The sequence below is a fragment of the Symphalangus syndactylus genome, chromosome 1 (assembly GCF_028878055.3).
Source record: "Symphalangus syndactylus isolate Jambi chromosome 1, NHGRI_mSymSyn1-v2.1_pri, whole genome shotgun sequence".
In the NCBI taxonomy this organism is placed as follows: Eukaryota; Metazoa; Chordata; class Mammalia; order Primates; family Hylobatidae; genus Symphalangus; species Symphalangus syndactylus.
This window is the reverse complement of record NC_072423.2, coordinates 76696814-76720244: the sequence shown is the minus strand read 5'-3', so window position 1 is coordinate 76720244 and position 23431 is coordinate 76696814. Positions and strand designations below refer to the sequence as shown.

At 44.8% G+C, this 23431-nt stretch overlaps 1 protein-coding gene and 1 non-coding gene across 3 annotated transcripts in view; both read left to right on the top strand.

Annotated features, from left to right (window-relative positions):
• The window catches only part of LOC134736893 (ankyrin repeat domain-containing protein 62), a 103888-nt gene that overhangs the window by 39926 nt on the left and 40531 nt on the right, over window positions 1-23431 (top strand). The window contains exon 19 of one of the 2 annotated variants that reach the window (XR_010121347.1): window positions 664-1672. The exons of the other annotated variant lie outside the window; for it this stretch is intronic. The gene's annotated coding sequence lies outside the window, so the exon portion shown is untranslated. Of the gene's footprint in view, window positions 1-663; window positions 1673-23431 lie in introns of those variants that run through there. 2 annotated transcript variants of the gene reach the window in all.
• LOC129461116 (U6 spliceosomal RNA) lies at window positions 17411-17517 on the top strand. Its single transcript, XR_008650382.1, has one exon. It is a non-coding gene; the product is annotated as a U6 spliceosomal RNA (small nuclear RNA).

The window sequence follows — 23431 nt, the reverse complement described above, 5'->3', positions numbered from 1 at the left end:
TTTTTTAATGAAAAATGTTCAATTTTCTCAAATGCTTTTTCTGCATCTAATACATAATCATATGGTTTTTATGTTGTTAATATAATTATAAGATTAATTGATTTGGGGGAGAAGGTTAAGTTGATATTTAATTTAAAATAATTTTTAAATGTAGTTTTTTCTTGAATTTTTTAGTTTAAATCTTGTATTCTGTTTAAAATGCTCTAAACTTTGTCAATTCTTTTTTAAAGTTCTGGTGAAATATACATAATATAAAATTTAGCATTTTAACAATTTTTAACTCCGTAGTTCAGTGGCATTAAGTACATTCACAATGTCATACAACAATCACTACTATCCATTTCTAGAATTTTTTCATCATCCCTAATAGAAACTCTGTACCCATTAAATATCTTCCCATAATCCTTCTCTTCATCCCTAGTAACCTGTATTCTACTTTCTGTCTCTATGAATTTACCTATGCCAGGCATATTATATAAGTGAAATCATAAAACATTGGCTTTTTGTGTCTGGGTTATTTTACTTAGCATAATGTTTTCAAGGCTCATCTGTATCGTACAGCATGTATCAGTAGTTTATTTCCTCTTATTTGCAATTAATTTTCTGTTGCAGAGAAATATTACATTTTATTTAACAGTTGATGGACATTTGTATTGTTTCCAGGTTTTAACTATTATGAATAATGTACTGTGGACACATACGTGGACATATGTTCCTCTTGAGTAAATACTCAAGTGGGAATCGAGGTCAAATGGTAACTGTGTTTAATCTCAAGGAACTGTCAGGCTGTTATTCAACACAGCTGTACAATTTTACATTTCCACCAGCAGTGTATGAGGGTTCCAATTTCTCCACATCTTTTCCAGTATTTATTTTTTATCTTTTTTATTATAGGCATTCTAGTGGTGTGAAGTGGTACCTCATTGTGGTTTTGATTTGCTTTTCCCTTTGATGTTGACCATCCTTTCATGTGGTTACTGGCCATTGTCTATGTTCTTAGATGAAAAACCTGGTCATTATCCTTTGACCATGTTTTAATTGATTGCCTTTTTGTTGTTGATTTGTAAGAGTTCTTTATATATTCTGAACAAGAATGTATTTTTTTACACTTTTTTCATAAACTTTGTTCTAAATCTTGTATTCTTTATTGTTTCTGTGTTTTAAAATTTTGTTTTATCAGCCTTTCTCAAGAATTTACCATATATATTAGTATCATATTTCTGTATTCCAATCTTGTTTTCATGATTTGCTTCCTTGCCCCAAAGAAAAAAATATATTCTCATTACCCAAATAATTTCCCACTTTACTCACACCCACTATTTTTCTATAATCCACATTCTCTCCTGGGGCAAAAGATTGGGAAGATTTATCTTACTGAGGGAACTTCCTTTATATTGTTCAGGAATAGCTTTAATGAATTTAACATACTTGGAGACATCAGGAGAAAGCATGTATGTCACTGCTTTCCTCAGGAGCACTGGCTCACATGCTTTGAAAGGTTTTAGTAGATCTTCAATAAATGACGTAAGATACTAACACCTGCCATGTCATTAAGCATCACATTTACTTATCAAGAAGAAAATAAATTTAGAATTTACCTGTCAAAATCTACTACAAAGATGACACGTATTTGACTAAAACTGCAGTTTGTCCCTATTGACATAACTATAGACCGTGCCTTTCTCATTTGTTTTCCCTTTTTTTTTATTATTATACTTTAAGTTTTAGGGTACACATGTGCACAATGTGCAGGTTTGTTACATATGTATACATGCGCCATGTTGGTGTGCTGCACCTATTAACTCGTCATTTACATTAGGTGTATCTCCTAATGCTATCCCTCCCCCACCCCCCCACCCCACAACAGGTCCCAGTGTGTGATGTTCCCCTTCCTGTGTCCAAGTGTTCTCATTTTTCAATTCCCACCTATGAGTGAGAACATGCAGTGTTTGGTTTTTTGCCCTTGCGATAGTTTGCTGAGAATGATGGTTTCCAGCTTCGTCCACGTCCCTACAAAGGACATGAACTCATCATTTTTTATGGCTGCATGGTATTCCATGGTGTATATGTGTCACATTTTCTTAATCCATTCTATCATTGATGGACATTAGGGTTGGATCCAAGTCTTTGATATTGTGAATAGTGCTGCAATAAACATACATATGCATATGTCTTTATAGCAGCATGATTTATAATCCTTTGGGTATATACCCAGTAATGGGATGGCTGGGTTGAATGGTATTTCTAGTTCTAGATCCCCGGGGAATCGCCACACTGACTTCCACAATGGTTGAACTAGTTTAAAGTCCCACCAACAGTGTAAAAGTGTTCCTATTTCTCCACATCCTCTCCAGCACCTGTTGTTTCCTGACTTTTTAATGATCGCCATTCTAACTGGTGTGAGATGGTATCTCATTGTGGTTTTCATTTGCATTTCTCTGATGGCCAGTGATGATGAGCATTTTTTCATGTGTTTTTTGGCTGCATAAATGTCTTCTTTTGAGAAGTGTCTGTTCATATCCTTTGCCCACTTTTTGATGGGGTTGTTTGTTTTTTTCTTCTAAATTTGTTTGAGTTCTTTGTAGATTCTGGATATTAGCCCTTTGTCAGATGAGTAGATTGCAAAAATTTTCTCTCATTCTATAGGTTGCCTGTTCACTCTGATGGTGGTTTCTTTTGCTGTGCAGAAGCTCTTTAGTTTAATTAGATCCCATTTGTCAATTTTGGCTTTTGTTGCCATTGCTTTTGGTGTTTTAGTCATGAAGCCCTTGCCCATGCCTATGTCCTGAATGGTATTGCCTAGGTTTTCTTCTAGGGTTTTTATGGTTTTAAGTCTAACATTTAAGTCTTTAATCCATCTTGAATTAATTTTTGTATAAAGTGTAAGGAAGGGATCCAGTTTCAGCTTTCTACATATGGCTAGCCAGTTTTCCCAGCACCATTTATTAAATAGGGAATCCTTTCCCCATTTCTTGTTTTTGTCAGGTTTGTCAAAGGTCAGATGGTTGTAGATACGCGGCATTATTTCTGAGGGCTCTGTTCTGTTCCATTGGTCTATATCTCTGCTTTGGTACCAGTACCATGCTGTTTTGGTTGCTGTAGCCTTGTAGTATAGTTTGAAGTCAGGTGGCGTGATGCCTGCAGCTTTGTTCTTTTGGCTTAGAATTGACTTGGCAATGCGGGCTCTTTTTTGGTTCCATATGAACTTTAAGGTAGTTTTTTCCAATTCTGTGAAGAAAGTCATTGGTAGCTTGATGGGGATGGCATTGAATCTATAAATTACCTTGGGCAGTATGGCCATTTTCACAATATTGATTCTTCCTACCCATGAGCATGGAATGTTCTTCCATTTGTTTGTATCCTCTTTTGTTTCATTGAGCAGTGTTTGTAGTTCTCCTTGAAGAGGTCCTTCACATCCCTTGTAAGTTGGATTCCTAGATATTTTATTCTCTTTGAAGCAATTGTGAATGGGAGTTCACTCATGATTTGGCTCTCTGTTTGTCTGTTATTGGTGTATAAGAATGCTTGTGATTTTTGCACATTGATTTTGTATCCTGAGACTTTGCTGAAGTTGCTTACCAGCTTAAGGAGATTTTGGGCTGAGACGATGGGGTTTTCTAGATATACAATCATGTCATCTGCAAACAGGGACAATTTGGCTTCCCCTTTCCTAATTGAATGCACTTTATTTCCTTCTCCTGCCTGATCGCCATGGCCAGAACTTCCAGCACTATGTTGAATAGGAGTGGTGAGAGAGGGCATCCGTGTCTTGTGCCAGTTTTCAAAGGGAGTGCTTCCAGTTTTTGCCCATTCAGTATGATATTGGCTGTGGGTTTGTCATAGATAGCTCTTATTATTTTGAGATATGTCCCATCAATACCTAATTTATTCAGAGTTTTTAGCATGAAGTGTTGTTGAATTTTGTCAAAGGCCTTTTCTGCATCTATTGAGATAATCATGTGTTTTTTGTTTTTGGCTCTGTTTATATGCTGGATTATGTTTATTGATTTTCGTATGTTGAACCAGCCTTGCATCCCAGGGATGAAGTCCACTTGATCATGGTGGATAAGCTTTTTGATGTGTTGCTGGATTCAGTTTGCCAGTATTTTATTGAGGATTTTTGCATCAATGTTCATCAAGAATATTGGTCTAAAATTCTCTTTTTTTGTTGTGTCTCTGCCAGGCTTTGGTATCAGGATGATGCTGGCCTCATAAAATGAGTTAGTGAGGATTCCCTCTTTTTCTATTGATTGGAATAATTTCAGAAGGAATGGTACCAGCTCCTCCTTGTACCTCTGGTAGAATTTGGCTGTGAATCCGTCTGGTCCTGGACTTTTTTTGGTTGGTAAGCTATTAATTATTTTCTCAATTTCAGAGCCTGTTATTGGTTTGTTCAGAGATTCAACTTCTTCCTGGTTTAATCTTGGGAGAGTGTATGTGTCGAGGAATTTATCCATTTCTTCTAGATTTTCTAGTTTATTTGCGGAGAAGTGTTTATGGTATTCTCTGATGGTAGTTTGTATTTCTATGGGATCGGTGGTGATATCCCCTTTGTCATTTTTTATTGCGTCTATTTGATTCTTCTCTCTTTTCTTCTTTATTAGTCTTGCTAGCGGTCTATCAATTTTGTTGATTTTTTCAAAAAACCAGCCCCTGGCTTCATTGATTTATTGAAGAGTTTTTGTGTCTCTATCTCCTTCAGTTCTGCTCTGATCTTAGTTATTTCTTGCCTTCTGCTAGCTTTTGAATGTGTTTGTTCTTGCTTCTCTAGTTCTTTTAATTGTGATGTTAGGGTATCAATTTTAGATCTTTCCTGCTTTCTCTTGTGGGCATTTAGTGCTATAAATTTCCCTCTACAGACTGCTTTGAATGTGTCCCAGAGATTCTGGTATGTTGTGTCTTTGTTCTCATTGGTTTCAAAGAACATCTTTATTTCTGTCTTCATTTTGTTATGTACCCAGTAGTCATTCAGGAGCAGGTTCTTCAGTTTCCATGTAGTTGAGTGGTTTTGGGTGAGTTTCTTAATCTTGAGTTCTAATTTGATTGCACTGTGGTCTGAGAGACAGTTTGTTATAATTTCTGTTCTTTTACATTTGCAGAGGAGAGCTTTACTTCCAACTATGTGGTCAATTTTGGAATAGGTGTGGTGTGGTGCTGAAAAGAATGTATATTCTGTTGATTTGGGGTGGAGAGTTCTGTAGATGTCTATTAGGTCTGCTTGGTGCAGAGCTGAGTTCAATTCCTGGATATCCTTGTTAACTTTCTGTCTCATTGATCTGTCTAATGTTAACAATGGGGTGTTAAAGTCTCCCATTATTATTGTGTGGGAGTCTAAGTCTCTTTGTAGGTCACTAAGGACTTGCTTTATGAATCTGGCTGCTCCTGTATTGGGTGCATATATATGTAGGATAGTTAGTTCTTCTTGTTGAATTGATCCCTTTATCATTATGTAATGGCCTTCTTTGTCTCTTTTGATCTTTGTTGGTTTAAAGTCTGTTTTATCAGAGACTAGGATTGCAACCCCTGCCTTTTTTTGTTTTCCATTTGCTTTGTAGATCTTCCTCCATCCCTTTATTTTGAGCCTATGTGTGTCTCTGCACGTGAGATGGTTTTCCTGAATACAGCACACTGATGGGTCTTGACTCTTTATCCAGTTTGCCAGTCTGTGCCTTTTAATTGGAGCATTTAGCCCATTTACATTTAAGGTTAGTATTGTTATGTGTGAATTTGATCCTGTCATTTTGATGTTAGCTGGTTATTTTGCTCGTTAGTTGATGCAGTTTCTTCCTAGCCTTAGTGGTCTGTACAGTTTGGCATGTTTTTGCAGTGGCTGGTACCGGTTGTTCCTTTCCATGTTTATTGCTTCCTTCTGGAGCTCTTTTAGGGCAAGCCTGGTGGTGACAAAAATCTCTCAGCATTTGCTTGTCTATAAAGGATTTTATTTCTCCTTCACTTATGAAGCTTAATTTGGCTGGATATGAAATTCTGGGTTGAAAATTCTTTTCTTTAAGAATGTTAAAGCTGGGCGCAGTGGCTCATGCCTGTAATCCCAGCACTTTGGGAGGCTGAGGCGGGGGGATCACGAGGTCAGGAGATCAACACCATCCTGGCTAACATGGTGAAACCCCGTCTCTACTAAAAATACAAAAAAAATGAGCTGGACCTGGTGGCGGGCACCTGTAGTCCCAGCTACTTGGGAGGCTGACCTAGGAGAATGGTGTGAACCTGGGAGGCGGAGCTTGCAGTGAGCTGAGACCGCGCCACTGTACTCCAGCCTGGGTGACAGAGCAAGACTCCATCTCAAAAAAAAAAAAGAATGTTGAATATTGGCCCCCACTCTCTTCTGGCCTGTAGAGTTTCTGCCGAGAGATCAGCTGTTAGTCTGATGGGCTTCCCTTTGTGGGTAACCCAACCTTCTCTCTGGCTGCCCTTTACATTTTTTCCTTCATTTCAACTTTGGTGAATCTGACAATTATGTTTCTTGGAGTTGCTCTTCTCGAGGAGTCTCTTTGTGGCATTCTCTGTATTTCCTGAATTTGAATGTTGGCCTGCCTTGCTAGATTGGGGAAGTTCTCCTGGATAATATCCTGCAGAGTGTTTTCCAACTTGGTTCCATTCTCCCCATTACTTTGAGGCACTCCAACTAGACGTAGATTTGGTCTTTTCACATAGTCCCATATTTCTTGGAGGCTTTGTTTGTTTCTTTTTATTCTTTTTTCTCTAAACTTCTCTTAACGCTTCATTTCATTCATTTCATCTTCCATCGCTGATACCCTTTCTTCCAGTTGATCTCATTGATTACTGAGGCTTGTGCATTCGTCGCGTAGTTCTCGTGCCTTGGTTTTCAGCTCCATCAGGTTTTTTAAGGACTTCTCTGCCTTGGTTATTCTAGTTATCCATTTGTCTAATTTTTTTTCAAAGATTTAACTTCTTTGCCGTTAGTTCGAACTTCGTCCTTTAGCTCAGAGTAGTTTGATCTTCTGAAGCCTTCCTCTCTCAGCTCGTCAAAGTCATTCTGCGTCCGGCTTTGTTCCATTGCTGGTGAGGAGCTGCGTTCCTTTGGAGGAGGAGAGGCGCTCTGATTTTTAGAGTTTCCGTTTTTTCTGCTCAGTTTTTTCCCCATCTTTGTGGTTTTATCTACCTTTGGTCTTTGATGATGGTAACGTACACATGGGTTTTTGGTGTGGATGTCCTTTCTGTTTGTTAGTTTTCCTTCTAACAGTCAGGACCCTGAGCTGCAGGTCTGTTGGAGTTTACTGGAGGTCCACTCCAGACCCTGTTTGCCTGGGTATCAGTAACAGTGGCTGCACAACAGCGGATATTGGTGAACCGCAAATGCTGCCTGATCGTTCCTCTGGAAGTTTTGTCTCAGAGGAGTACCCGCCCGTGTGAGGTGTCAGTCCGCCCCTACTGAGGGGTGCCTCCCAGTTAGACTACTCGGGGGTCAGGGACCCACTTGAGGAGGCAGTCTGCCCGTTCTCAGATCTCAAATCTCAAGCTGCGTGCTGGGAGAACCACTACTCTCTTCAAAGCTGTCAGACAGGGACATTTAAGACTACAGAGGTTATTGCTGTCTTTTGTTTGTCTGTGCCCTGCCCCCAGAGGTGGAGCCTACAGAGGCAGGAAGGCCTCCTTGAGCTGTGGTGGGCTCCACTCAGTTTGAGCTTCCCGGCTGCTTTGTTTACCTAGTCAAGACTGATCAATGGTGGGCACCCCTCCCCTAGTCTCCCTGCCGCCTTGTAGTTTGATCTCAGACTGCTGTGCTAGCAATGAGCAAGGCTCCGTGGGCACAGGACCCTCCGAGCCAGGTGCAGGATATAATCTCCTGGTGTGCCGTTTGTTAAGCCCGTTGGAAGAGTGCAGTATTAGGGTGGGAGTGACCCGATTTTCAAGGTGCTGTCTGTCACCCCTTTCTTTGACTAGGAAAGGGAATTCCCTGACCCCTTGCACTTCCCCGGTGAGGTGATGCCTCACCCTGCTTCGGTTCACCCACGGTGCACTGCATCCACTGTCCTGCACCCACTCTCCGGCACTACCCCGTTAGATGAACCTGGTACCTCAGTTGGAAATGCAGAAATCACCCGTCTTCTGTGTCGCTCACAGTGGGCGCTGTAGACTCTGAAATTCTTGTATTGTGTTACTCAACTCCGTCAGGCCTCTTAGGGTTTTGTTTTTTTTTTTCCTATGGTGGCTATTTCATCCTTCAGCTCCTGTATTATTCTATTGTGATTCTCGGTTTGCTTGCATTAGGTTTTGCCATCTTCCCGAATCTCAGCGGTCCTCATTCCTGCCCATAGTCTGAATTCTATTTCTATCACATCAGCCAGCTCAGCCTGGTTAAGAACTCTTCTTGGAGAACTGTTGTGGTTATTTGGAGGACGTATGACACTCTGGCCATTTGAGTTACCAGAGTTCTTGCGTTGGTTCTTTCTCATCTCTGCATGTGGGTGTTCCTTTAACTTCAGTGTAGACTGAGTACAGTCAGTAGACTTCTTTTCTGGATGTTTTCACAGAACTGACACTTTATTCGGGTTTGATTTGAAGCTGACTTCTTGTCTTTGGTTTCAGAAGGGAGTATGTTAGCAAGGTACTTTTGGTGTTGAGGTTCTCGGGTGTGACCCAGTAGGTGGCACTTAGGAATACTGGTCAGTTGGTAAACTCTTGCTCGCTTGTGTGGCTCCTCCATTTCTAACCACACTTGCAGCCGTATTCCTTCCCAGTACTCCGAAAGTATGGGTTCCTCTCCCCCTTGAGTGCTGGCTGTAGATTGTGGCTTGGCACTCCTGGGCTGCCCACTGCAGCTCTGGGGCGATCTCAGTGTTTATGTTCCTTCCCAACTTGGAGGCACAGAGAAAGGGACCTCAGTAGTGGTTGTGGCCAAGGGTCTTTTGCATGTCTCCTGGGGGCTCCACCCAGAGAGATGCAGGTCAACATTCAGTCAGTGCAATCAGCCCAGGATGGAGGGTCTGTGCTGTGGGCCCAAGCCGGGGGTTCCCTGTCTGGTGGTGCGCAGAGGGGAGCGTGTGGGTGTGGGGCCCATGGGAGATTGACTGGCCTCCTCTCCTTGGGTCAACTGCAGCTTATTGGACGTGTGGATCAAGGACATAGGGTCTTTGCTCCTTCACTAGTCCAAGGGTAGCAAGGGCAGTTACACTGCAGAGGCAGTGGCAGAGAGGCTTTCAGTTGGCCCTGGAGGCTGTGTCAAGGGAGTTGTCGAGCTGCCACTGGCTCCACAGGTCTGGTGAGGGGTGGCTAGAGGCCCAGGCCTGAAGGACCTGCCAGGTGAGGAGTTTTGGGAATGGACATCCATGTAACAGTGTGGCCACTTTTCTGTAGGGCTGCTGCAGTACGCTGGGGGCCTGCTCCAGTCCCTAGTCACCTTGGATTTTTCAGCACCTGGAGGTATGAAGGTTGCAAAACAGCAAAGATGGTGGCCTGCCCCTCCCACTGGGAGCTCTGTCCCAGGGAGGTGTGGAGCTGTTGACGGCCTGAATGCATCTGTAGGAGGTAGCTGGAGAGACCTCGGTTGACAGGTCCCGCTGAGTGAGGAGAAGCAGTATTGGGGCCACTTTTCTTTTTTCCTTTTTTTTGAGACAGTCTCACTCTGCCACCCAGGCTGGAGTGCAATGGTGCAATCTGGGCTCACTGCAACGTCTGCCTGCTGGGTTCAAGCAATTCTCCTGCCTCAGCCTCCTGAGTAGCTGGGACTACAGGTGCACGCCACCACGCCTGGCTAACTTTTTGTACTTTTAGTCAAGAGGCCGTTTCACCATGCTGGCCAGGCTGATCTCCAACTCCTGACCTCATGATCTGCCCACCTCAGCCTCCCAAAGTGCTGGGATTACAGGCGTAAGCAATTGTGCCTGTTTTTAGAAAACGGCACTACGTTTTTTTCAAAAACCAGTCTGTGCATCGTTCTGTTGAGCAGCTGTGTTGTGCTGTGCTATGCTGTGCTGTGCTGGGGGTCTGCTTCCATCCCCGATCTCCTTGTTCACTCCTGAGCCCAAAGGCTGGAAGGGCTAAGTTGCCCAAATAGAAGAGATGGTGGCCTACCGCACTCCCTGAGAGCTCCATCTCAAGGAGGCTGGGGACTTCTGTCAGCCAGAGAACACTGGCAAGGGTGGCTGGACACCCCAGTTGAAAGCTCCCACCCAGTGAAGAGGAACGGGATCAGGGACCCACTTGAAAAAGCAGTCTGGCCACATTTTCATAGAGCAGCCCCCAGTTGGCCCTTTTAAGCGGGTCCCTGATCCCGGTGTTTTCCACCTGACAGAGATCTGAAAACTCCCCAGGATGAACCTCCAAGAAGGAGAGGCGGGCCACCATCTTTGCTGTTGGGGCAACTTAGCCATTGCATCCTGCAGGCTTTAGAGGGTTCAAGCCGATCGAGTGTGGCAACGCCAGCCTAGCCCAGCCACACGCCATCCTCACTGAGCGGGACCTCCTAACTGGATCCTCCAGGCACTCTTGCCAGTGCTCTCCAGCTGACAGAGGTTTGAGGCCTCCGGGCGACGGAGCTCCTAGCGGGAGGGGCAACCTGCCATCCTGCAGTTTTGGTGGCTTGGCGGATCCAGCTTTCTGGCTTGGAAGTGAACCCCATGGCGAGGAACGGGAGCGTACCCCCAGCACAGCACAGCTGCTCGATGAAAATATGGCCAGACTGCCTATATTTTTTTAAGCATTGAGAGATGGACTGGCCTCCTCTTTTTGGGTCAACTGCAGCCTGCTGGAGGTGTGGATAAGGCAGGTAGGGTCTTTGCTGCTTCATTAGTCCAAAGGTAGCAAGGGTAGTTCCGCTGTAGAGGCAGTGGCAGAGAGGCTTTCAGTTGCTCCTGGAGGCTCTGTTCAGGGCGTTGCAGGGCTGCTACTGGCTTGGTATCTCTGGTGGGAGATTGCTGGAAGCCCAGGACCAGAGGACCAGCCCTCTGAAAAGATACAGTAACGGGCATCCACGTGACACTCTGGAGACTTTCCTGTAGGGCTGCTGCAGTATGCTGGGGGCCCAATCCTGTCCCTAGCCAGCTCAGATCTTCCAGTACCTAGAGGTAACATGAGTGAAGGCTGTGAAACAGCAAAGATGGTGGCGTGCCCCTCCCTCCAAGAGCTCTGTCCCTGGGAGGTATGGACCTGTTGGTGGCCCAAACACACCTGTAGGAGGTGGCTGGAGACCACAGTTGGGAGGCCCTGCCCAGTGAGGTGGAACAAGATCAGGGCCCCCTTTAAAAAGCAGTCTGGCCTCGTTTTTATAGACCAGCTGCGCTGTGCTAAGGGTCCGTGCTTCAGCCCCCAGTCACCTAGAACTCTCCAAAGCCCATAAGTTGGAATGGCTGGCTAAGCCACCCAAATGGCAAAGGTAGCAGCCTGCCTTTGCCTCTGGGAGCTTCATCCCAGGGAGTTTGGAAACCTCTGTTGGCCGGCAGACACTGGCAGGGGTAGTTGAAGATCCCTGCCAGGAGGTCTCACACATTGAGGAGGAACAGGATCAGCAGCCCACTTTAAAAAAGCAGTCTGGGCTGGGCGCGGTGGCTCACCCCTGTAATTCCACCACTTTGGGAGGCTGAGGCGGGTGGATGGCTTGAGATCAGGAGTTTGAGGCCAGGTGGGCAACATGGTGAGAACCTGTCTCTACTAAAACTCCAAAAATTAGCTGGGCATGCTGGCCTATGCCTGTAGTCCCAGCTACTCGAAAGGCTGAGGCTGGAGAATTGCTTGAATCCAGGAGGCAGAGGTTGCGGTGAGCCGAGATTGCACCATGTTTTCATAGAACAGCTGTGTCGTGCTGTGCTGTGCTGTGTTGTGCTGGGGGACCACTTCTGCGCCAGGTTGGTCTGCACACTCTGAAGGCCAAAGGCTGGAATGGCTAAGTCGCCCAAATGGCAAAGATGTTGGCCTGCCTCTCCTTCTGGGAAGTCCCGCTGCTCTGCTACCACCCCTGACCACATGGTCTTGGACTCTCCAAAGCTCAAAAAAATGCAATGGCTAAGCTGCCCAGACAACAAAGATGTCAGCCCATTTCTCCTTCTGGTATGTTCAGAAAGGTTTCAGATCTCTCTTGGCCAGAGAATACCACGACTGGAGACCCACTAAAAAAAGTCAGTGAGGGGCTGTTTTGCAAATACATGGCCAGGCTGTTTTTTTAAGCCCATAGAGAGGTGGGTGTGGATGGGGTCCGCCAGCACATCACAGGTACCCTGTGAAACGAGGCCAGACTGCTTTTATAAGCAGTCCCTGTTTCTGTTTCTCTTCACTGGGAGGGAGCTCTCAACTGGGGTCTTCAGCTACTCTTGCCAGTGGTCTCCAGCTAACACAGATTTGACTCCTCTCTAGGATGGGGCTCCCAGAGGGAGAGGTGGGCCATCTTTGCCATTTGGATGGCTTAGCCATTCCAGCCTTTGGCCTTCAGAGTGTGCAGACCAACCTGCGGCAGAAATGTTCCTCTAGCACAGCACAGCAGAGCTGTTCTACGAAAACTTGGCCAGGCTGCTTTCTTAAGCGTGTCTTGGATCCCGTTTCACTTCACTTTGTAGGACCTCCCAAACAGGGTCTCCAGCCACCTGCACCAGTGTTCCTTGGCCGACAGACATCTTAAACCTTGCTCTGAGGGACCTCCCAGAAGGAGGGGCAGGCCACATCTTTGCCATTTGGGCAACTTAGCCGTTCCAGCCTTCGGAGAGTGCAGGCCAACCTGGGGCAGAAGTGGTCCCCCAGCACAGCACAGCACAGCATAGCACGGCACAGCTGTTCTATGAAAACGTGACCAGGCTGCTTTCTTAAGAGTGTCCTGGATCCTGTTTCTCCTCACTTTGTGGGACCTCCCAACTGGGGTCTCCAGCCACTTCCACTGGTATTCCTTGGCTGGCAGACATCTTAAACCTCACTCTGTGGGACCTTCCAGGAGGAGGATCAGGCCGCCATCTTTGCTGTTGGGATGGCCATCTTTGCTGTTGGAAGGCCATTTCGGCCTTCAGTCTTTGGAGAGTCTGAGGCATCTGGAGGCTGGAGCAGACCACTAGCATAGCACACTTGCTTTATGAAAATGGGGCCAGACTTTTTTGGGTGTGTGTGTGTGTGTGTGTGTGTGTGTTTTGAGATAGAATGTCCTTCTGTTTCCCAGTCTGGAGTGCAGTGGCACAATCTTGGCTCACTGCAACCTCCGCCTCCGGGGTTCAAGCAATTCTCCAGCCTCAGCCTTTCGAGTAGCTGGGACTACAGGCATAGGCCAGCATGCCCAGCTAATTTTTGGAGTTTTAGTAGAGACGGGTTCTCACCATGTTGCCCACCTGGCCTCAAACTCCTGATCTCAAGCGATCCACCCGCCTCGGCCTCTCAAAGTGGTGGGATTACAGGGGTGAGCCACCGCGCCCAGCCCAGACTGCTTTTTTAAAGTGGGCTGCCGATCCTGTTCCTCCTCAATGTGTGAGACCTCCTGGCAGGGATCTTCAACTACCCCTGCCAGTGTCTGCCGGCCAACAGAGGTTTCCAAACTCCCTGGGATGAAGCTCCCAGAGGCAGAAGCATGCCGCTACCTTTGCCATTTGGGTGGCTTAGCCATTCCAGCTTGTGGGCTTTGGAGAGTTCTAGGTGACTGGGGGCTGAAGCGCGGACCCTTAGCACAGCGCAGCTGGTCTATAAAAACGAGGCCAGACTGCTTTTTAAAGGGGGCCCTGATCTTGTTCCTCCTCACTGGGCAGGGCCTCCCAACTGTAGTCTCCAGCCACCTCCTACAGGTGTGTTTGGGCCACCAACAGGTCCATACCTCTCAGGGACAGAGCTCTTGGAGGGAGGGGCACGCCACCATCTTTGCTGTTTCACAGCCTTCACTCACGTTACCTCTAGGTACTGGAAGATCTGAGCTGGCTAGGGACAAGATTGGGCCCCCAGCATACTGCAGCAGCCCTACAGGAAAGTCTCCAGAGTGTCCCATGGATGCACATTACTGTATCTTTTCAGAGGGCTGGTCCTCTGGTCCTGGGCTTCCAGCAATCTCCCACCAGAGATACCAAGCCAGTAGCCGCCCTGCAACGCCCTGAACAGAGCCTCCAGGAGCAACTGAAAGCCTCTCTGCCACTGCCTCTACAGCGGAACTACCCTTGCTACCTTTGGACTAATGAAGCAGCAAAGACCCTACCTGCCTTATCCACACCTCCAGCAGGCTGCAGTTGACCCAAAAAGAGGAGGCCAGTCCATCTCTCAATGCTTAAAAAAAAATAGGCAGTCTGGCCATATTTTCATCGAGCAGCTGTGCTGTGCTGGGGGTACGCTCCCGTTCCTGGTCACGGGATTCACTTCCAAGCCAGAAAGCTGAATCCGCCAAGCCACCAAAACTGCAAAGATGGCAGGTTGCTCCTCCCGCTAGGAGCTCCGTCGCCCGGAGGCCTCAAACCTCTGTCAGCTGGAGAGCACTGGCAAGAGTGCCTGGAGGATCCAGTTAGGAGGTCCCGCTCAGTGAGGATGGCGTGTGGCTGGGCTAGGCTGGCGTTGCCACCCTCGATCGGCTTGAACCCTCTAAAGCCTGCAGGATGCAATGGCTAAGTTGCCCCAACAGCAAAGATGGTGGCCCGCCTCTCCTTCTTGGAGGTTCATCCTGGGGAGTTTTCAGATCTCTGTCAGGTGGAAAACACCGGGATCAGGGACCCGCTTAAAAGGGCCAACTGGGGGCTGCTCTATGAAAATGTGGCCAGACTGCTTTTTCAAGTGGGTCCCTGATCCCGTTCCTCTTCACTGGGTGGGAGCTTTCAACTGGGGTGTCCAGCCACCCTTGCCAGTGTTCTCTGGCTGACAGAAGTCCCCAGCCTCCTTGAGATGGAGCTCTCAGGGAGTGCGGTAGGCCACCATCTCTTCTATTTGGGCAACTTAGCCCTTCCAGCCTTCGGGCTCAGGAGTGAACAAGGAGATCGGGGATGGAAGCAGACCCCCAGCACAGCACAGCATAGCACAGCACAACACAGCTGCTCAACAGAACGATGCACAGACTGGTTTTTGAAAAAAACGTAGTGCCGTTTTCTAAAAACAGGCACAATTGCTTACGCCTGTAATCCCATCACTTTGGGAGGCTGAGGTGGGCAGATCATGAGGTCAAGAGTTGGAGATCAGCCTGGCCAGCATGGTGAAACGGCCTCTTGACTAAAAGTACAAAAAGTTAGCCAGGCGTGGTGGCGTGCACCTGTAGTCCCAGCTACTCGGGAGGCTGAGGCAGGAGAATTGCTTGAACCCAGCAGGCAGAGGTTGCAGTGAGCCCAGATTGCGCCACTGCACTCCAGCCTGGGTGGCAGAGTGAGACTGTCTCAAAAAAAAGGAAAAAAGAAAAGTGGCCCCAATACTGGTTCTCCTCACTCAGCGGGGCCTGTCAACCGAGGTCTCTCCAGCTACCTCCTACAGATGCATTCAGGCCGTCAACAGCTCCACACCTCCCTGGAACAGAGCTCCCAGTGGGAGGGGCAGGCCACCATCTTTGCTGTTTTGCAACCTTCATACCTCCAGGTGCTGAAAAATCCAAGGTGACTAGGGACTGGAGCAGGCCCCCAGCATACTGCAGCAGCCCTACAGAAAAGTGGCCACACTGTTACATGGATGTCCAGTCCCGAAACTCCCCATCTGGCAGGTCCTTCAGGCCTGGGCCTCTAGCCACCCCTCGCCATACCTATGGAGCCAGTGGCAGCTCAGCAACTCCCTTGACACAGCCTGTAGGGGCAACCGAAAGCCTCTCTGCCTCTGCCTCTGCAGTGGAACTGCCCTTGCTACCCTTGGACTAGTGAAGGAGCAAAGACCCTATGTCCTTGATCCACACGTCCAATAAGCTGCAGTTGACCCAAGGAGAGGAGGCCAGTCAATCTCCCATGGGCCCCACACCCACACGCTCCCCTCTGCTTACTACCAGACAGGGAACCCCCGGCTTGGGCCCACAGCACAGACCCTCCATCCTGGGCTGATTGCACTGACTGAATGCTGACCTGCATCTCTCTGGGTGGAGCCCCCAGGAGACACGCAAAAGAACCTTGGCCACAACCACTGCTAAGGTCCCTTTCTCTGTGCCTCCAAGTTGGGGAAGGAACATAAACACTGAGATCGCCCCAGAGCTGCAGTGGGCAGCCCAGGAGTGCCAAGCCACAATCTACAGCCAGCACTCAAGGGGGAGAGGAACCCAACTTTCAGAGTACTGGGAAGGAACACGGCTGCAAGTGTGGTTAAAAATGGAGGAGCCACACAAGCGAGCAAGAGTTTACCAACTGACCAGTATTCCTAAGCGCTACCTACTGGATCACACCCCAAAACCTCAATGCAAAAATACCTTGCTAACATACTCCCCTCTGAAACCAAAGACAAGAAGTCAGCTTCAAATCAAGACCCGAATAAAGTGTCAGTTCTGTGAAAACATCCAGAAAAGAAGTCTGTTGACTATACTCAGACTACACTGAAGTTAAAGAACACCCACATGCAGAGATGAGAAAGAACCAATGCAAGAACTCTGGTAACTCAAATGGCCAGAGTGTCATACGTCCTCCAAATAACCACAACAGTTCTCCAAGAAGAGTTCTTAACCAGACTGAGCTGGCTATGTGATAGAAATAGAATTCAGACTACGGGCACGAATGAGGACCGCTGAGATTCGGGAAGATGGCAAAACCTAATGCAAGCAAACCGAGAATCACAATAGAATAATACAGGAGCTGAAGGATGAAATAGCCACCATAGAAAAAAAAAAACAAAACCCTAAGAGGCCTGACAGAGTTGAGTAACACAATACAAGAATTTCACAATGCAATTACAAGTATTAACAGGAGAATAAATCTAGCTAAGAAAAGAATTTCACAGCTTGAAGTCTGGCTCTCTGAAATGAGACAGTCAGACAAAAAACTATTAAAACAACCAGAAGACCTGAACAAAACCTCTGAGAAGTATGGGACTATATAAGGAGGCCAAGTCTATGAATCGTTGGCATCCCTGAAAGGGACGGAGAGAAAGCCAACAACTTGGAAAACCTATTTCCGCATATTGTCCATGAAAACTTCCCCAAGCTTGCTAGAGAATGAAACAAATTCAGGAAATACAGAGAACTCCTGCAAGATTTTACACAAGAATACCATCCCCAAGACATATAATCATCAGATTTTCCAAGGTCCAAATGAAAGAAAGAATGTTAAAGGCAGCAAGAGAGAAAGGGCAGGTCACCTACAAAGGGAACCCCATCAGGCTAACAGTAGACCTCTTAGCTGAAACCCTACAAGCCAGAAGAGATTGGGGGCCTATATTTGACATTCTTAAGGAAAAAAATCCTTTAAACAAGAATTTCATATCCAGCGCAAGCAAACTTCCTAAGTGAAGGAGAAATAAGATCCTTTTCAGACAAGCAAAAGTTGAGGGAGTTTGTTATCACCAGACCTGCCTTACAAGAGATCTTGAAAGGAGCACTGTGCTCGCTTCGGCAGCACATATACTAAAATTGGAACGACACAGAGAAGATTAGCATGGCCCCTGCGCAAGAATGACATGCAAATTCGTGAAGCGTTCCATATTTAAAAAAAAAAAAAGAAAAAGAAAGGAGCACTAAATATAGAAAGATCACCACCAGCTAGTACAAAAATGCACTTAAATACACAGACCACTGACACTGTAAAGCAAGCCAACATAACAGTTGGCTAACAACACAACATCAGAATCAAATCCACAATTATCAACACCAACTTTATATGTAAATGGGTGAAATACCCTTCACTAAAAAGGCACTGCGTGGCAAGGTGGATATAAAAGCAAGAACCAATCATATGCTGTCTTCAAGAGATGTGTCTAACACATAATGACACCCATAGGCTCAAAAGAAAGGGATGGGGGGAAATCTACCAAGCAAATGGAAAACAGAAAAAAGCAGGACTTGCAATCCTAATTTCAGACAAAACAGATTTCAAACCAACAAAGATCAAAAAAGACAAAGAAGGGCATTAAATAATGGTAAAGTGTTGAATTCAACAAGAAGACCTAACTATTCTGAATGTGTGTGCATCCAGCACAGGAGCACCTAGGTTCATAAAGCGAGTTCTTGGAGATCCACAAAGAGACATAGACTCCCTCAAAATAATAGTGGGAGACTTTAACACTCCATTGACAACGTTAGATCACTGAGGGAGAAAATTGACAATGATATATGGGAACTGAAGTCAACACTGGACCAAGTGGGTCTGATAGACCTGTACATAATTCTGTTCCTGAAAACAACAGAATATGCATTCTTTCATCACCACATGCCACATGCTCTGAAATCAACCCCATATTGGATATAAAATAATCCTTAGCTAATGAAAAGAACTGAAATCCTACCAAACATACTCTTGAACCACAACACAATAAAAATTGTTAGAAAGATATCAAATTAATGACCTAACATCACAATTGAAAGAATTAGAGAAGCAAGAATAAATCAACCTCACAGCTAGCAGAAGACAAGAAATAACCAACATCAGAGCTTAACTGAAGAAGGAAATTGAGACTCAGAAAATTATTCAGAAGTTCAACAAATCCAGGGGTTGATTTTTTGAAAACTTTAATAAGATACATAGACCACTAGCTAGACTAATAGAGAAGAGAGACGATCCAAATAAACACCGTTAGAAATGATGAAGGCAATGTGACCACTGATCCCACAGAAATACAAGTAACATGAGTAACTACTACATATGCTTCTATGCACACAAACTAGAAAACCTTCTTAGAAGAGATAGGTAAATTTTTCTACACATCCACCTTCCCAAGCCTGAATCAAGAAGTAATTGAATGTTTTAACAGACCAATGATGAGCTCCAAAGTTGAATAGGAATAAATAAGCTACCAAAAAAAAAAAAAAAAAAGGCCCAGGACCTGATGGATTCACAGCCGGATTTGACCAGATGCACAAAAAAGAGCTGATACCGTTTCTGCTGAAATGCTTCCAAAAAAAAAAAAAAAAAAAAAAAAATTGAGGAGGAGGGACTCCTCCCTAACACATTCTATGAGGCCAGCATTCTCCTGATACCAAAACCTGCAGAAACACAACCAGAAAATAAAGCTTCAGGCTGTTATTCTTGATTAACTTCAATGCATAAATCCTCAACAAAATCCTTGAAAACTGAATCCATCAGCACATCAAAAAGCTAATCCACCACGATCAAGTAGGCTTCATCCCTGGGATGCAAAGTTGGTTTAACCTATGCAAATCAATAAATGTGATTAATCACATAAACAGAAACAAAGACAAAAACCACAATTATCTCAATATTTGCAGAAAAGGCTTTCCACAAAATTCCACACCCTTCATGTTAAAAACTCTCAATGAACTAGATGTTGAAGGAACATGTCTTGAAATAATAAGAGCCATTCATGACAAATCTGCAGCCAAGATCATACTGAATGGGCAAAAGCTGGGGGCATTCCCCTCAAAAACCAGCACAAGGATGCCCTCTCTCACCACTCCTATTCAACACAGTATTGGAAGCCCTCACTAGAGCAATCAAACAGAAATAAATAAAGGGCATCCAAAGAGGAAGAGAGGAAGCCAAACTATCCCTGTTTGCAGACAGCATTATTCTATATTTAGAAAACCCCATAGTTGAAGCCGAGATCGTGCCATTGCCCTCCAAGCTAGGTGATGCAGCAAGACTCCATTTCCAAAGAAAACAAAACCCCATAGTCTCAGCCAAAAATCTCCTTAAGCTGATAAACAACTTTAGCAGTCTGAGTACACAAAATCAGTGTACAAAAATAACTAGCACTCTTACACACCAACAACAGTCAAGATGAGAACCAAATCAGGAATTCAACCCCATTCACAATGCCCACACAAATAAATATTTAGGAATATAGCTAACAAGGGAGGTTATATTTAGGAATATATAGAATATGTATATAGAATATATATAATTAGAAATATTTAGGAATATAGCTAACAAGGGAGGTTATATAGCTCTACAAGGAGAAGTACAAACCGCTGCTTAAAGAAATCAGAGATGACACAAACAAATGTAAAAGCTAAAAAACTTTCATGCTCATGGATAGGAAGAAGCAATATCATTAAAATGGCCATACTGCCCAAAGCAATTTGTACTCTCAAAGCTATTTATATTTAACTACTAACGATATTCTTTGCAGAACTAGAAAAAACGGGCCAGGCATGGTGGCTCATGCCTGTAATCCCGGCATTTTGGGAGGCCAAGCGGGGTGAATCACTTAAGGTCAGGAGTTCAAGACCAGCCTGGCCAACACAGTGAAATCCCATCTCTACTAAAAATACAAAAATTAGCCGGGTGTGGTGGTGCACACCTGTAACCCCAGCTACTCAGGGGGCTGAAGCAGGAGAATCACTTGAACCTGTGAGGCTGAGATTTCTGTGAGCCAAGATCACATCGCTGCACTCCAGCCTGGGTGACAGAGCGAGACTCTGTCTGGAAAAAAAAAAAAAAAAGAAAAAAACGATTTTAAAGTTCATATGGAATCAGAAAATCTAGAATAACCAAGGTAATCCTAAGCAAAAAGAACAAAGCTGGAGGCATTAGATTACCTGACTTCAAACTATACTATAGGGCTACAGTAACCAAAATAGACATATATACTAAGGGAACTGATGAGAGAACCCAAAAATAAGGTTACACACCTTCAACTATTTGTTCTTTGACAAAGCTAACAGAAACAAGCACTGGGGGAAAGATTACCTGTTCAGTAAATGTCTTGAATAACTGGCTAGCCACATGCAAAAGATTGAAGCTGGACCCTTTTTTACACCATACATAAAAGTCAACTCAAGATGGATTAAACTCTTAAAAGTAAAACCAAAAACTATAAAAGTCCTGGAAGACAACCTAGGCAATACCATCCCAGACATTGGAATGGCCAAAGATTTTATGAGAAAGACAAAAAGCAATCACAGTCAAATCAAACATTGACAAATGGGGTCTAATTAAAATTAAGAGCTTCTTTATGGCAAGAGAAACTATCAACAGAACAAACAGCCTACAAAATGGGAGAAAATATTTGCAAACTATGAATCTGACAAAGCTAATATCCAGCATCTATAAGGAGCTTAAACAAATTTACAAGAGAAAACAACCCCATTAAAAAGTTGGCAAAGGACATGAACAGACGCTTTCCAAAAGAAGACCTACGTGCAGCCAACAGGCATATAAGAAAAACCCAGTATCACTGATGATCAGAGAAGTGCAAATCAAATCCACAGTGAGATACCATCTCCCACTAGTCAGAATGGCTGTTTTAAGAAAGTCAGGAGACAACAGATGCTGGCAAGGTTGTGGAGAAAAGGGAACACATACACTGTTGGTGGGAGTGTTAATTAGTTCCACCATTGTGGAAAGCCGTATGGTGAGTCCTCAGAAAGCTAAAAGCAGAACTACCATTCCACCTTAAAAGCAGAACTAGCATTCCACCCAGCAATCCCATTACTGTGTATGTACCCAGAGAAATACAAAGCATTCTACCATAAAGACACATGCATATGAATGTTCATTGCATCACTATTCGCAACAGCAAAGACATGGAATCAACCTAAATGCCCAGCAGTGACAGATTGGCCAAACAAAATGTAGTGCATATATACCACGGAATACTGTGCAACCATAAAAAAGAATAAGGTCATGTCTTTTGTGGAGACATGGGTGAAGCTGGAGGCCATTATCCTTAAACTAATGCAGGAACAGAAAACTGAATACCACAGATTCTCACTTGTAAGTGGGAGCCTAATGATGAGAACTCATGAACGCAGAGAAGGGAACAGCAGACACTAAGGTCTGCTTGATAGTGGAAGGTGGGAGGAGGGAGAGAAGTAGAAAAGATAACTATCAGGTACTAGGCTTAATACCTGGGTAATGAAATATGTACAAGAAACCCCCGTGACACAAGTTTACCTGTGTAACAAACCTTCACATGTACCCTGGAACCTAAAATAGATGTTAACAACAACAAAAGAAAATGTAACTGTCCGAAGTGTAACTCTCAGTCCTGGACTAAGATGTATCAGAAATGTAACTTTATTTTCCCATAACAATTTTTATTCTAGTGCTTATTCTGGCTTGAAAACTTAATATAAGTTTGTTTTATGAAAATTTAATAGGAGTAAATGTGAGTCTCCACATCCTTTTCCTTTAAATAGTGGCTAAATCACTGGGGACTTGCATGGTGCCAGGACCTTGCAGGAGACAACATCTTGGCTTTATTGCCCGGTTCTCAATCCCAAGCCTACACAGTTTATTGTGAAAGATACCTTCTTCCTGTTTCCATTGCCTTTTTTGTTTTCTGACTCCTGTGATTCTAGACTCCTGCCATGGAGCACACATGAAGTTCCTGTGGACATGTGCTTCCTGGTCCCCATGGGCCACTGCTCTTGAGGCTGTCGATGACCTATCTGCCTGGGCTTGGGGGATCTGAGCCAGGCCTAGGTGTACAAAGTTCCCCTTTCTTTATTCTCTTTATTCCCTTCCTCTCTTAATCTCAATGATAATCTCTTAGAGCCATTTTCTTTGTAATGATTTCCCCACAAGGAGCTCCTAGTATATTCTACCTAATGTCTTTAGGTGTTAGGAAATACCAAAGCAGAACCTAGCTGGCCACTTGCATTTTCTACACTGTCATCCCTCCTAAGACTGAACCCTGGAAAGAGTACTTCCTTCAGTGAGAGAAAGTACTCCCCTACTCTTGGGGAGATAGGGGGAAATAGTGGGAGGAAGAAAAAGTCAATTGGTGATATGGCTTAGATATTTGTCCCCTTTAAATTTCATGTTGAAATGTGATCGCCAGTGTTGGAGATTTGCCCTTCTGTGGTAATGAGTGAGTTCTCTGTTAGTTCAGGCCAGAGCTGATTGTTTAAAGGAGCCTGACACTACCTTCTCTCTCTCTCTCTCTCTTTCTCTCTCTCTCTCTCTCCTTCCCCCCTCCCTCTCCCTCCCTTTCTCTCCTTGCCTCCTCTCTCACCATGTGACACACCTGCCTGCTCCCCCTTTGCCTTCCACCATAATTGGAAGCTTCCTGAGGCCTGACTAGAAGCAGATGTTGGTGCCACACCTCTGGTGCAGTTTGCAGAACCATAAACCAAATACATTTCTTTTCTTTATAAATTACCCAATCTCAGGTATTTTTCTGTGGCAACATGAGAAGAACTAACACAATAGGTATTTCAAAAATATTCTCCAACTCCATAATCCATTAAACCCCTCCCAGTCAAAAGGAGTATCCCACATGTCATGGACTAGTAGATCCTCATATTCTTCATGGTTTTGTTTCTGCTTGCTTGCTTCTGTGAAATCTGTTTTTTAATCTATGGATTGGATCCACTACTGAGTCAGGACGTTGATTTAGTGGGTAAAGAACAGTATTTTAAAAAAGGAATATACTAGAATAGAATAGGAAAACTTATAGAGCATCACATAATATGTCTAGATATTACTTTGAAGCTTGCATT